Here is a 14185-nt window from a genome sequence, read left to right as displayed (position 1 = left end):
GTTGTAGAATACTAAGTTGTGGAAGTGGGACCCCCCCCCCCCCCGGCTCCCAGTGTATGGATGTTGTGGGCACACAGAGGAGCCTGAAGCCAGAAACTCCTACTGCTGAAATCCTAATCAGGAATTAGAAGGAAAGGTGGGAAGTAGAGAAAGAGAATTGAGCAGTGTGAGAGGGATATGTCTGTAGTCTGAAAAGCATGTTATTCATAATGACTCAAACCAAATGTTCAATAAACACTGATTTCTTCATTATTTTTTATTTTAATCCAGTCTTTTAACACTGCGACATCTGTGGCTTACTGAGCTGTGATGACACTTTTGACACAAACAAATGGATTTACAACTAGTCATGTTAGGTCAGGATGGTGTGAATAGCCTATGGAAATAAGGTTGGAACTGGAAAAACAACATACTTGTAATGCTGGTCTAGCGAAATGACAGTGTCACTTCTCAGTGTTTTAACATTTGTCAACTGCATGTTACTCTCTTTGTCCTTCAGGATGGCAGAATTTCCTGCATCCATTCATTTCCAAAATAGAGGTGATCTTTTCTTGATATCTCCCCCCCCAACCCCTCCACACACATACACAGCTTTCACTAGGCCTTATTAACAGATTGTATGTGTGAACACTTCAGGGTCTTGAATATTATTTCATTTTCCAGGCTCATGCATTCTGTGCCTTCTTAGAAATAACAGACTGCAAATTCCACAGCCAATGACAAGATGAAAAAGAAGCATTGAATGAGTGTAGAACACCCGTTTTTTAAAAATAGTGATGGTTTCTTGAAATGCGTTTGACATGCCCTCAGCTGAAGACAAGTGGATGTGGCAATTTTATTCAGCCTTTGTAAACTCCCACAAAAATGAGTTTGGAGTCTGATGCCTTTGAGGATTGTTATTAATTACAATTACACAATGCTGTTCAGTTTTTATATAGGTTCGAATTCTGTGGAAATCAATGGCATTAAGCAGCCACACTGTATCTTAGGATTGCTGCTTTGATCTTTTTTCACATTGTTCCCCATGAGGTGTATATGTAAAGCTGGGAGACCTGATGGCTGAGCAGGATCATGAACCTAGACCTCTCAAGTCTTATCTCCAGAAATCCCAAGAAGAAGGATGATAACTGCAGCTGCAACGATCTGTTTGGACTTGAATAGGCTTTGAAAATGATGTGGGTAGCATTCAACTAAGCTTCACATAGTGCGGACCGATTGAAATTAATTAACCAAGTTATGTCCTTTAATTTCAATTGATCTACTCCCCCATGGTTTCCAGCTTATATTGTGAGATGCTCTAGTAAATTTTGCCAAACATTTCACTTGGCTTTTGGAATAGAATGCTGACTCAGGTGTTTGGCTCTCTGCTTCCAGGGCTCTAGTCTCCCTGTAGTTTTGGTGGAGTTTCTGGCAGTGAGACTAGGGATAATTGACATATTATCTGTGATATGGCAATATCCTCATTCGATCCCCATAAATTGTGAGATTACAGTTCAGTACAGTGGTGCCTCGCAAGACGAAATTAATTCGTTCCGCGAGTTTTTTCTTCTTGCGATTTTTTCGTCTTGCGAAGCACGGACTTTGGAAAAGCTTCAAAAATCACCAAAGTCTTCAAAAACCTCAAAAAAGGCTACCACACCGCGTGCTATGAGTTGCTCCTCGAAGTGAATGCACGGTTTTAAGAAAAAGGAAACAAACTTGCAAGACAAAGGAAACAAACTTGCAAGACGTTTTCGTCTTGCGAAGCAAGCCTATAGGGAAATCCGTCTTGCGAAGCAACTCAAAAAACGAAAAACTCTTTCGTTTTGCGAGTTTTTCCGTCTTACGAGGCATTCGTCTTGCGAGGTACCACTGTATATTCATTGCCTTATTTTTTTTAATCCAATCCACTCAACCATGAAAACTCACTTTTGTGACTTGGGGTCAATCACCATCTGCCAGCCTAACCTACCTCACAAGGTTGTTGTGAAGAAGACGAAAGCTAGAGAAAGAACTGTATGTACTGCCTCATTGGAGTATAGGTGGAAGATAAATGTGAAAAAAGTAAAAGAAAGCGACCCTGTGACCACCCGAAGGTAAGGAGAATTTGACTCCAGTATTCTAGAGTGTAGAGTGGCCCTCTAGGTGGTTTTTGTACTCCAACTCTCATCAGCGCCAGCTACATTGAACGACAGTTGGGAAAGATGATGTTGTGGGGCACAGGATAGCCACCCCTGCAACACTACACCAGACCGAATGTTAGCCTCCTTCTTTTAACTTGTAGTTGTTAAAAAAAAGCACAAATGATACATAATGCATGATGTGGTTTAAACTAATAGCACCCCCAAATCAATCAAAGGGCACATTTTCTTTGTCTGGGAAATCTGTTGTTACAAGTTGTCAAACTATTTTCCTCTTGCACGCAACTAGGAATCTTTCCGAGGTAACTGCTAATGAACATCAGATATTCCTATCTAACACAACAAAGGGAGCATCTGGAGTCAACATAAAACATTATATATAAATATTTCAAAAAGCCCTTTGGAACCACGTAAATATAGGATATATTATGTCTGCCCCAGGCTTCCCTTAATGTGATGTACATGGTAATAAACTTACTGGAAATAGACTTTTCCCCACTTGCAATGAATTCAGCTATACTTTTAAAATGAGAATTTCATTTAGAATGGCCTTGCCCCAAGAACCTCTGAGGTATGTTTGATGAATTTCTCACGGATGCTCAGCATCCATGCAGTTATGAAACAGAAACTATCAGTGAGGTCTTAAGGCTAATTGGTGTTGGATAAGTGTTGGGTGTGGACAGCAGTTAAAGGAGTATGAAGAGCTTCAAAAGAAGGACCCAAACAGCTACGTGACTGTCTTGGTGTTACTCACAGCGCAACCCTAACCAAGGCTACTCAGAAGCAAGTCTTTGTTCCCAGGTAAGTGCAGTTAGGATGGCAGCCTAAGTCGTTTTGATCTGGGATGTAGAAGGAATGCCCCACCACCACTTCAGTATGGGAGCATTGAACATTAAGTGTGTGTTTTGGGGCGGGGATGGGGGAGCACATAAATTCCCTGCCTAGGTTGGCACAAATTATCCAGGACAGATTCAACTAAGTTGTGCTAGTGAAAGCGAAAGCAATGAGTCCTACTAACAACAGTGGTACTCTCCCCTCACCTTGCACCCTCTCCGAATCTTTTTGGGAAGGTTGAGAGAACCTCCAGAACATGGGAGAGGAATGAGGAGATTGATTTTTCTGGAAAGGAGAAATGCTTGTGCTGACAGGACAATCACCTTAGTGTGATGTTGCATTCCACCCACAGATTCAAGTTTCTAGAGTCTTTTTCTTAACAACTGAAGGAAGTTTGGAAAACCCCATATATGGAGCTATGGCAGACGACATATATTGTATCCTCCACTTTATCCATTTAACGTGTAGGTCACTACAGTTTGGGGAGTGACCATAGCCACAGTGGTAGATGACATACTTCAAATGCAAAAGGTCCCAGGTTCAGATCCCTAGCATCTCCAGTTAGAAGGTTCAGCTGATAAGACAGACATCTGCCTGAAAATATGGAGAGTTGTTGCCGCCAACATATGGTTTCAATGACAAATAGTTTGACCTCATACATGAGGAAACACATCATGTGGCTCCCAGTACGTTTCCGAGCACAATTCAAAGTGCTGGTGTTGACCTTTAAAGCCCTAAACGGCCTCGGCCCAGTATACCTGAAGGAGCGTCTCCACCCCCATCGTTCTGCCCGGACACTGAGGTCCAGCGCCGAGGGCCTTCTGGCGGTTCCTTCATTGCGAGAAGCAAAGCTACAGGGAACCAGGCAGAGGGCCTTCTCGGTCGTGGCGCCTGCCCTGTGGAACGCCCTCCCATCAGATGTCAAAGCGATAAATAACTACCTGACATTCAGAAGACATCTTAAGGCAGCCCTGTTCAGGGAAGTTTTTAATCAGTGATATTTTAGTGTATTTTTGGTTTTTATGGAAGCCGCCCAGAGTGGCTGGGGAAACCCAGCCAGATGGGCGGGGTACAAATAATAAATTATTATTATTATTATTATTATTATTATTATTATTATTATTATTATTATGTGGTGTTACATTACAGGCAGACTGGCTCAAGCCATTTTGCTGCCTGAGGTAAAGTACAAGAGACTCTCCTTCCCAATTCCACATACAAAAGCCAACTGGACTGACAGTTGAATGTTGTTTCAACACTGATGACAAAATAGTATCTTCCAACAACCTGAGGCAGCAGGTCAGATTTTGGAGATTGGGCCTGGTAGAGACCATGGGGCGACTGAAGGAAGGGCTGGGGGTATATGAGGAATAGCCAGTGGCTGCTGCAGCTGGCGGCCTGAGGTGATAGCCTCCCTCTTCCTAAACTTGATTTCAGATTTTCAAAATGTTATATTTGACACCCAGCTTAGAAGTTTGACATTTGCAATAAGTTTTGGTCTGAAGTCTTTTTGAGAAAGGTGCTCTAAATGCTTGTGGGGTTTTGCAAATGGTAGCAGGATTTCATTAGCAAAAGTCAGTCCATGTTTTATTTGGAGAATAAGCACCCTTCAGGGTGTGCCTTGTTTCTCACATGTAATTTACATAAGGTCAGGAGTGGACAATAACATACAGCACAATTTTAAGCCTGTTCACTTCTCTTGCCAAAATATCACAAGCTTTCATTGATAATCCAGGCTAAGAGTCACCCCGCCCTTTTAAAGTATACCTTTGTTCTCTGGGACTTTATGTACTTCACTTTGGGACAAGGAATTCCCAAATACCTGTGGGAAGTCTACAAACAGGACAAATGGATAGTTGTCCTCTCCTGTTGTTCCTCAATTCTTCTTTGGAGGTCTTTAAGCAGAGGCTTGACAACCATATGTCAGGAGTGCTCTGATGGTGTTTCCTGCTTGGCAGGGGGTTGGACTCGATGGCCCTTGTGGTCTCTTCCAACTCTCTATGATTCTATGAATTGCTAGTACTCAGATATAGCTTGCATGTAGCCATTGATGACTATATCTTCAATGGAATATTCTAATCTCCTTTTCCAAGCTATGTAAATTGCTGAACATCACCTTAGCTTGTGCCAGCTTATTCTATAATCTTCACTGTGCACTATGTCAAGAAGTACCTCTGTTCGTCTTGAATCTAACACCATTCTGCTTTGTTAACTGTCTCCAGATTCTAGTGATATGAGACAGGAAGAAAAATGTATCTGTTTCTACTATATTCCTCCTTCCTTTTACTTGCCTTCCTTCTGCCAAACTAAGCAGCTTCCCCACCCCTAAGAGAGGTGCTCCAATCTATGATTATTTTGATAGCCCCTTTCTGGCTCTATGGCAACTAAATCTGTATACAGTATTTTTGGTGTGCTCTCACTGTACATTTTTATAAAGGCATTATAATATTGGTAGAATAATTGAATTCTGGGAAGCTTAGTACTGTTCTAAGTAGGTGGGACAGAGGGTTGACCTGAGTAGTAAAGAGGTTGTATCAAACAATGGAAGTGAATAATACTCCGTTGCACAAGTATAGTGTAGACCTATTTTGATTCGTTCTTAGTCTAGTGCAAGATCTTGAGTTAAAATACAAACTTCCCTGTGTTGCCTGTCATTAACTTATCTTCAAGTAACTTCAAGTAAAATTTAAATGTTACAAATAACTCAATGCAGGATTTACCACTCAAAGATCTGCTAATCTGCCCCGGAGCACCAGTCGTTCAAAGAGAAATTGCAACAAAGGGAGATTGGGACAACTGTTATTTGAAGACTTCACAAAATAAATGTTGCGAGCCCCTTCGCTCCACTCATTCCACGTTGGTGATTAACTAACAAGCAGTGCTTTCCAAACTGATGGAGGTCAGCCATGCCACCATGCAAATAAAGCTTGAGAATATTGGACTGATGTTCAAAATGGTGGAGAAAAAATTCATGTACTTTATACGTAGCTTCTGAACTTAATGCATATTTTAAGAGTATTACTGTTAAAACAAAGCTTGTTTTCGCTTTAAACACCCCAGAACCGAGAGAATCAAAGTGCATGATTTACGTTTACAGTATGTTTTTGCTCTTAGGATGGAGATTATAACTTTTTGACTTCACTGTGGGTGCCAGTGTACAGGTGGAGAAATGGATTCTCAAGATTTGATGCACACCCACTCCTAGAAATAAAACTCGATCACTGTGAAGCCACCTGTGCTTTATGGGCATGGATGGTGGAGGAGGCTGGCTTATTGGTGGTAATGGCAGGTGGCTAGGTTCCAATTGGCCAGCTGCCATTTTGTGAAATTACATCACCTTTGTTCTTCTGTTTCTTTAAGCTTAAAGGTAGAAGAGTAGCATGGGAGGAAACTGTAGAGAAATTGAGGGTAAAACTGGAAGGGATCTGGTATTGGGAAATAATTAGGGGAGAAGCTAATTGAAGGAGAATGAGTGCTTCAATCTCAGTCTTTCACTCATTCTTGTCTAGACTTGGGGTAAGTTTTTTTTTAATTTAGTTCAGTAATCTCCATTTCAACCAGCCAACATGGAAGATGATAAGCAGGCTATATTGGCAGCAGTATTTTGCTTTTTGTTTGTAACCAGAATACAGTGGTACCTCTGGTTACGAACTTAATTAGTTCCGGAGGTCCGTTCTTAACCTGAAACTGTTCTTAACCTGAGGTACCACTTTAGCTAAGGGGGCCTCCCGCTGCCATGCGATTTCTGTTCTCATCCTGGGGCAAAGTTCTTAACCCGAGGTACTACTTCTGGGTTAGCGGAGTCTGTAACCCGAAGTGTTTGTAACCCAAGGTACTACTGTATGGTATTCAAAGGTATAGTGCTTCTAACCATGGAAGGTTGTTTTAGCTGTAAAAGCTGACAGAAAGAGCTTCTCTGGACAGAGCTAGAATGGAGCAGGAAGCACAAGGTTTGAGTGGGTGAAGCTAATGGGAGTTTAGTAGGAGTGGCTTAGCAGGATGTGGGACTTGTTGAACTATGTTTGGAGTTTGCCACTGAAGCCACCTACACATGACTTTACAATGATTTTTGCATGCCCACTTGCTGTTGAGGGGAGGGAGACCAAGCTAAAAATGATAATTATGAACCTCATTCACAGGTATAGTTTGTGAAATGGTAGGTAGGTCTTCCACCATTGGATTTTAACTACATGATGAAAGGCTTCTTTAGAGGAATTGATACTATACTTCTTTGGTTTTGTGATTATTCACCTTGCAGTATGAAATGCCTTGTTATCATAGGTTTATCACTAATATCTGAATTTGCAGTAGTATGATTGGAATCATCCTTAACTGCCCAGCCCATAAGGCTTTGAGTACTTTAGTAGAAATCAGTGTAGTTCCTTTCACTTCAATGGGACCATAAAAAAATCCAAATTCGCTAGTTCCATGTGTTGCCCAACAAGTCATTTGATATCTCTGTGTTCGTTACAGAGGATAGCAATACTATCCGCCCGCTCCAGTAACACATAAGATTGCTGTCACCACTTCCTTCAATTTATCATGTCTTTGTTCCCGTAAAGATGATACTACTGCAGGAATTGGGAAATCATAGGGATGAAATATGACATTATTGTGCACCCATAGGGTGGGGCGAGAATGGGATTAAGATGGATAAAGAAATTTGAGCAACTGTATCAATTAAATATATATGGAGTGCCTCTAATATAAATAAACCCTTTTGATTTTATGAAATAGTGTAAACGCCCATAAATGGAACTTGGATCACATTGTGATACCCAGTAGACATTGGAAAGACTATTCACATCTCTCCCTGCCCCCCCAGCCTCCCACTCTTGCATAGGGATCAGCACACCTTGGAGGACCATGGTTAAGACCTACTTGTGACTTCATACATGCTTTTCGGAACTTGTTACAACAGAAATTCTCTGGATAAATCATTTGATAAATATGCTTCTGACTGAGGAGGGGTAATCCAGAGTATGATTGCTGTTGTGATAAAATTATTCAAATATTCTTCTGGAAAGTAGGATGGAAGGACCAGTCTATTTCTGGTGCAAGTATTTATTTGTAAGTTCACTCTTGTTTCAGTTCTGAATTAATTCATTTTTAATATAAAAAATAAATCCATATTTAAGTACATCTTTACTACATACTTAGATGTTATTTTATCACAAAATATGCACATAAATTCACGTTCATCTCAACGTACACATTTCTAAACATACCTATCCTAAAATGTACTCTTTGAAACAACAACAGAGACAAAACGAACAAATGCAGTTTTTTAAAACTGAGAACATCTGGCAAAATTCAGAAAATGTGAAATCCAAAGGGCAATTACCTTCTGATTCATGCATTAATCCTGCAAATGAGATCAGTTTGCTTAAAAGATGCAGACCAAATGAAAATATTAGGAATAGCTACTTTCTAGAAGAGTGGCAAAGGTAGTCTTATATAGGCAAGTTGTACATGGCTTTAGGCATGCTTTTGATATTGAAGCTGCCTTAGTTGTCCTAGGAGGATAAGAAATGCCTACTGGATCAGGCCAATGGCCCATCTAGTCCAGTATCCTGTTCTCACAATAGCCAACCAGATGCCTGTGGGAAGCCAAAGCAAGAACCTGGTGATTCATCCTAAGAATGTGATCCTGTTAATTCTCCTGGAACTCTCGGCTATATTTTATAATATAATTCAGAGTTGTATACCAGCGTTGGGAGAGTTGCAGTGACTCCACTCCTGCCATCCAAGTAGGTCATAGGGAATGGTTGCTTTGCCAAAGAAGAAATTATCATATGGGCTGCCGCTAAGTTCCAGCTTGTTCCTTGTTCCTCATGGCTTTTTACACTACATGAAACCACTCTTTGAGGCTGTGTGAATATTTTCAGGTGACATGCCATCAGTGTTTTCCAACAGCAGCAGCAGGTGAGTTGTTATCCTAAACAGGTGTGTGGATCAGTGACTGGCAGGACAAAGGTGAATTGATTGTGGCTCAGTCCATATGAGGCAGAAGTATTAATGGAGATTCTCTAGGATTGTCTCATTCTCCTTAGAGAAGTATTATTATTATTATTATTATTATTATTATTATTATTATTATTCCCCTGTCTGTATTGTCTCCTGCCCCCCCCCCCCGCCCAGCAGCTTTGTTGACCAGCCCACTCATGTCTTCTCTGGGCATAGCCAATCCACAGACTTTATACTTTCTGCTAATCACAGGTGCCAATGTTGTTCACTACTTCTTCTGAAGCCAGATTGTACTTGGTCTTAGGTGGCTAGCTGAGCTTGGCCTACACAACAGGAGATGAGGTTCTCCATTCATGTCCTCATTCAACTGGATGTCCCGGTTGTTCACAGTCACATGTATGTGTAGTTTACTTCTTCCTTGTCATGCTAATGTGTATGTTTACTTCATGGCCACCACAAGCCCACCTCTATAGAATTTAGAGAGAGAAGGCAGCTACTGCAACGAATAGCTAATTAATCCTACAACAAGCATCAAAGCACATAGAAAACAATGCTGCGTTGTTGCTTAACATGCAAATACTTTTGTCTCACCCTCCTAAAAGAAGGGCTTAGGTTGTTCAACAAAATTTCACTGCTGTTATTCATGATACAATCAGAAAGTGAATTCTCAGGCTCCACACCCCAGGAAGTGATATGTTGCAGCCTCAAAGTTTGTATTAGAATCACCTAATTAGATACACCTAATGTATCACGTTTGATCAGGGTTGTAAACCCAGGAATTTGATGCAAGCCACTGCACCACTTCTTCTTCTTCTTCCTCCTCCTCCTCCTCCTCCTCCTCCTCCTCCTCTTCTTCTTCTATTATTATTATTCAGCAAAAAATGGTAAAGTCAAAGCAAAGAGCTTTGTTGCTTTTCACTGTGCTTGGTTAAAATTCTATATTTCTGGTTGTAACTGTGTGTGGTTAGATTAAGGAATGGGCATGACAAGTCTCCCCCCCCCCACTTCCCTTTGCCACAAACCCACTGGTTTAGTGATTAGCCTATGAGCCCTTTGCATTGTGTTCGCAGAACAGTTCCCTGGCTGCAGTGCACTCAACCTTGACATAAATTTGAAATAAGTACTTTGTGAAGGGTTAGTCTTTTGTGCAGGGTGTGTGAGAAATCCTGCCTGACCAGGTTTGTTACAGAAGCCAGTGTCAAATTGCCTTGCCCCAAGTATTTCACTATCAGAGTGGGGGAGAAGAACTGTGACAGAGGGGGAGGATTTTTTTCCAGAGAACTTTCTCTTGGCTTCCAAGAGGATTGGAGGGACTAAGTGAAGAAATATCATGTGTTATGCTTGTATATATTTTTTATTTCCTTTATTATATTTCTGTCCCACCCTGACTTCCAAAGAGCTCAAGATGACACACATTCAGCTATAGCACAACCGCCACACGAAATCCCTTTCCTGATAATTTACAGTAGACAAGTACAATAGGTACGTCTGTCATTCATAGAATCCACATTCTCTGTGTTTCTTGTCCAGGCTGGTTGGCTTTTAATTTAATCTATTTGATCATGCTGTTTGCCTGAGGTGATTAGCAACCTTTTCATGTAAATCCCAGTCAATCCCATAAAATGAGTTGATGATGGGGCAGGAGAATATTCAAGGGTGTGTGTGTGTGTGTGTGTGGCACAATTTGCTTTCACTGTTGATGTCAGCCCTGTCTTAGGAAGACTGATAAGGCATATGGTCCCCTTGTCATGCAGTACTACACCTCTCTTAAAAAAAGAAGAAAGAAAGTTATAGCCTTTGAAAGTGGAAACATATTATCTTACTGCCTTGGAGGCCATGTGCTTGAAAAGCCCATTGAAAATATTTAGTTGAATCTTTGCTCGCACCCTAGGAGCCAAGAGAGGCTATTTCCAATTAGCCTTCAAAACTGAGTTTCCATGCACCCCTGTTCCTTTTTTCTTTTTTTAAAAGCAAACTTTATGTTAATTGGAGTTATGCATTTGTGAAAGCCTTTTGTGCAAACTCCGTCATGCATGGCCGTTTGATTGGCAAATGTGTTTGGCGAGACTTTGCATGCATGTGTACTTTCCCCATGGATTTATCCCCCCCTTCTTACAGCTTTGCTGGAGCAAACAAAACTAATGGTAGTATTATGTGAAATGCAAACAGTGTTTTATATTTAAACACCCACCTCCCCAGCAATGAGGGATCTGAATTAATAAAGCACCAAAGTGCCTGGAATCCAAGGAACAGTGTGAGAAGCCAAAAGCAAACTCCTCTTTTGAGCAAAACAATCAAGAATGAGTGGAACGTTTCAGAGCTGGTCCCCTCACAAGCTCGGTGTCTCGCAGGAGCTGTGATTTATTTAATGGAAGCATTGACTTCAGGGGGTTGGGCGCAGAAGGCCGAGGTGTTTCATTCCTTTGATCCTTTCATTGTCAACAGCTAGAATTATAGCTACTTTCCAAGACTAGCAAACTAGTGACAAACGCTCTTACACCTTTTAAGTACTGTGCCCCATGACAGCTAGTTCTTTCCTCATCAAAGGCTTGGTTAAAGGTTTTGCTCTCCACTACAAACACAAAAAAGCCTCATTGAGTTGCCACTGCAAGAGATAGTGAACCTTATTCCTTAAAATCTTGACTCGTGGGAAACAGAGGCATCTGCTTTAGCCCCTTCTCCTTTCCAGCTATTTGTTTAAAATGCTTTCTGTGCGATGCCTCTTTCTCTGCCTAAATATGTATAAGGATATTTTGGTTGCAACATTTTATAACTCTTTGCAATCTCTCAGAAGTGTACTCTGCTCCAAGCTTAAATAAACGGTGTAACATTGCATGCTTTCTATCATAAGTCCCCCATCCGCTCCTTTCTACAGTAAGGTAATACTAACGTTCTGTGCGTTGGCTGTTAAGGAAATAGCAGCATTTAGGACTGAATGCACAGCTTTTTTGTTGTTGCACGGCTTGAGCTCAGATCATGCAAAGATGAATACTTATGTTTGGCAATCGATTGTGAGTAATTCTCTGTGAATTCAGTGAGATAGGTTCAGTAGATTCACAGTATATAGGTTCAGAATACAGATGCAAGCTTTGTGATAGAGTAGAGCTTTGATTATAGTGCTTCATTCACAATCAAATTTTATGAAACATAGTTTAACACTTTGCACTCACCCAAAGGATCCTGATCAGGATACAGTCAAAGCTCCAGCTAAGGCCTGTGCAATTTTGTGATCAGCTTCATACTTTTGGGTAAAGTTCTCTGTCTTTAGTGATGGTGAAAGACTTTGAAGATTTGTGTTTTGAAGTCCCACTATTGCTTTAAAATGAAATAAAATAAAATAAAGGAAGCCTGACTCATATATGTAGCTGGAAGCTGCACAGAATACCATCTTGTTCAGTATATGGGATCAGACTTTTGATCTCTTTCCCCAAATATTTGTGTTCTTGAAGATTGCTTCATATTCTTCCCTTCATAATGCCAAACGGCCACAACTCTTGTATGTTGGAAGACCTGACTTCAGAAGCAGATTTGACATTTGTTACTTTCAGGCAGAAACACGGGGATAGTTTTGCCTCTCAGCCAATGAATGCAGATGTATGGGACAGTGAATCAAAAAATGATGTTGGGTGGCTGCAAAAATGAGAGAGATAAAGGTCAATATTAGCAACTTGAATACAAGAAACAAGCTACATTAATGAGCATGAATTGGAATGCTCAGTTCTCTTTAGAATGCCAGCCCTGAGTACACCCACCAGGATTAACATTGTAAGGCATCCAGGCTGGGAAGAATGGTTTCGCATGATTTCCCCCCCTTTTCCTGTATATATGAGCTTGTATTTCAGCACAGATTGCCAGCATATATAACACCAGCTGGTTTTCACCGTGGAGGAAAAATAACAATAATGAAATACAAGTGGCAATTATTTATATTAATAGACTAAGGAGTGTAGAACAACCATAGCAACAAGTGTGTGGGACTTTCGTTTTGACTTTTAATCAACATTTAGAATTATTAAACTATAAATGGGACATGATAGCAGCTTCTCTCAGCCAACACAGCACACACACCCCAACGCAACCCGGGCCCAGGTCTCCTAACTCCTACATGCTGGTTCTCCCCCCCCCCCAAAAAAAAATAATGGCTATTACCTGGCAGCTTGAGGGAGTATACACACACCATCCCCTGACTGCCCTGGATGTTTTTGAGGTAGCGGCCAACAATATGTCAAAACAACTGTAAAATCATGATTTTACATGCAAAAGCTCTGAGGTCCAATCCCTGAGATCTCTAGTAAAAAGGATTGGATACAATAGTGTGGGCTTTTTGGAAAAATATCCCATCATCTTTTTGTGTTATATACTGACAGCAGATGTGTATCAGCTACATTTTAGGGGTGATATTCAACGGTGGTGTTCTGCTTGTGCAACAAATTTATCCTTTGGTCCAGTCAGTTTCCACACATGGAATTGTGAGGTGGTTCTATCTTGTCCTTCACTGCAGGCAGGGAAATGTCTTGGGCAGGTCCTGACTTGGGCGGAGAGATACTGACTTGCCCAGACATTTCTCACAGGATTATTATGAGAAGAATGCTGCAGGTTGGGAGTGGAGCCTTGAGCTCTTTAGAGGAAAGGCAGAATAAAAATGTAATAAATAAATGTATTTTAAGATAGCCATTATTTACAATTGCACGCTTAAAAGCAGCAGCACACGGCTACTTCTGAGGAACTAATTCTGGATAATATTTCTATTAGGCAAGAGTTGTGCAGTATTATCTGAAGGACAGGTAAAGGAGCTAGCAGAATGATGCCAAAAAAATTGGCACGGTGGAATGTGGACCACACCCGGCCTCTCCGAAATTCCCCATCCTAATTTGCCTCTTAGAAGCAGGTACCTGCTCCTTCATGAAAGACTTTCTTCAGGATGAGTCATGGTGAAGTTCAACCTAAAAGAAGGGTGAGAAATGTTTATTTTGGGTTGAGCAGTGACAGCTTACCAAGGTTGCAATATTTGTTTCCTGATGGATTTTATAAACAAGAATGGCTAACCTAAACATTACTCATTTAATAGTAGTTCTGAAGATCCTGCATCTTAATATGTTGCAATTTTGAACGGTTGAAAGTTCAACCTCCTGAGAAGTATTGTGGTTCAAGTCCCTTGGAAATGATGCTCACAAACACTCTGCCCAATGGTAAAAAAATCAGGTAAAAAAATCTTCGAAGCAGGGCCAGGATAAATCCCTCAAGGATTGTTGTTGTTGTTTAGT

The 14185-nt window shown here is 41.0% G+C and overlaps 1 protein-coding gene and 1 long non-coding RNA gene across 8 annotated transcripts in view; one reads left to right on the top strand and one right to left on the bottom strand.

Moving 5' to 3' along the window:
• Positions 1-6792, bottom strand: part of LOC307220626 — a 128802-nt gene extending 122010 nt beyond the window's left edge. Inside the window, exon 1 of the long non-coding RNA XR_013841004.1 lies at positions 6653-6792. This is a non-coding gene — a long non-coding RNA (uncharacterized lncRNA). The remainder of the gene's footprint in view (positions 1-6652) is intronic.
• TRPS1 (transcriptional repressor GATA binding 1) overlaps positions 1-14185 on the top strand; it is a 245911-nt gene that overhangs the window by 111661 nt on the left and 120065 nt on the right. The gene's annotated exons all lie outside the window — the stretch shown is intronic.

Source organism: Podarcis cretensis (assembly GCF_951804945.1).
Source record: "Podarcis cretensis genome assembly, chromosome: 7".
Lineage (NCBI taxonomy): Eukaryota > Metazoa > Chordata > Lepidosauria > Squamata > Lacertidae > Podarcis > Podarcis cretensis.
This window is presented reverse-complemented; position numbering and strand designations above follow the sequence as displayed.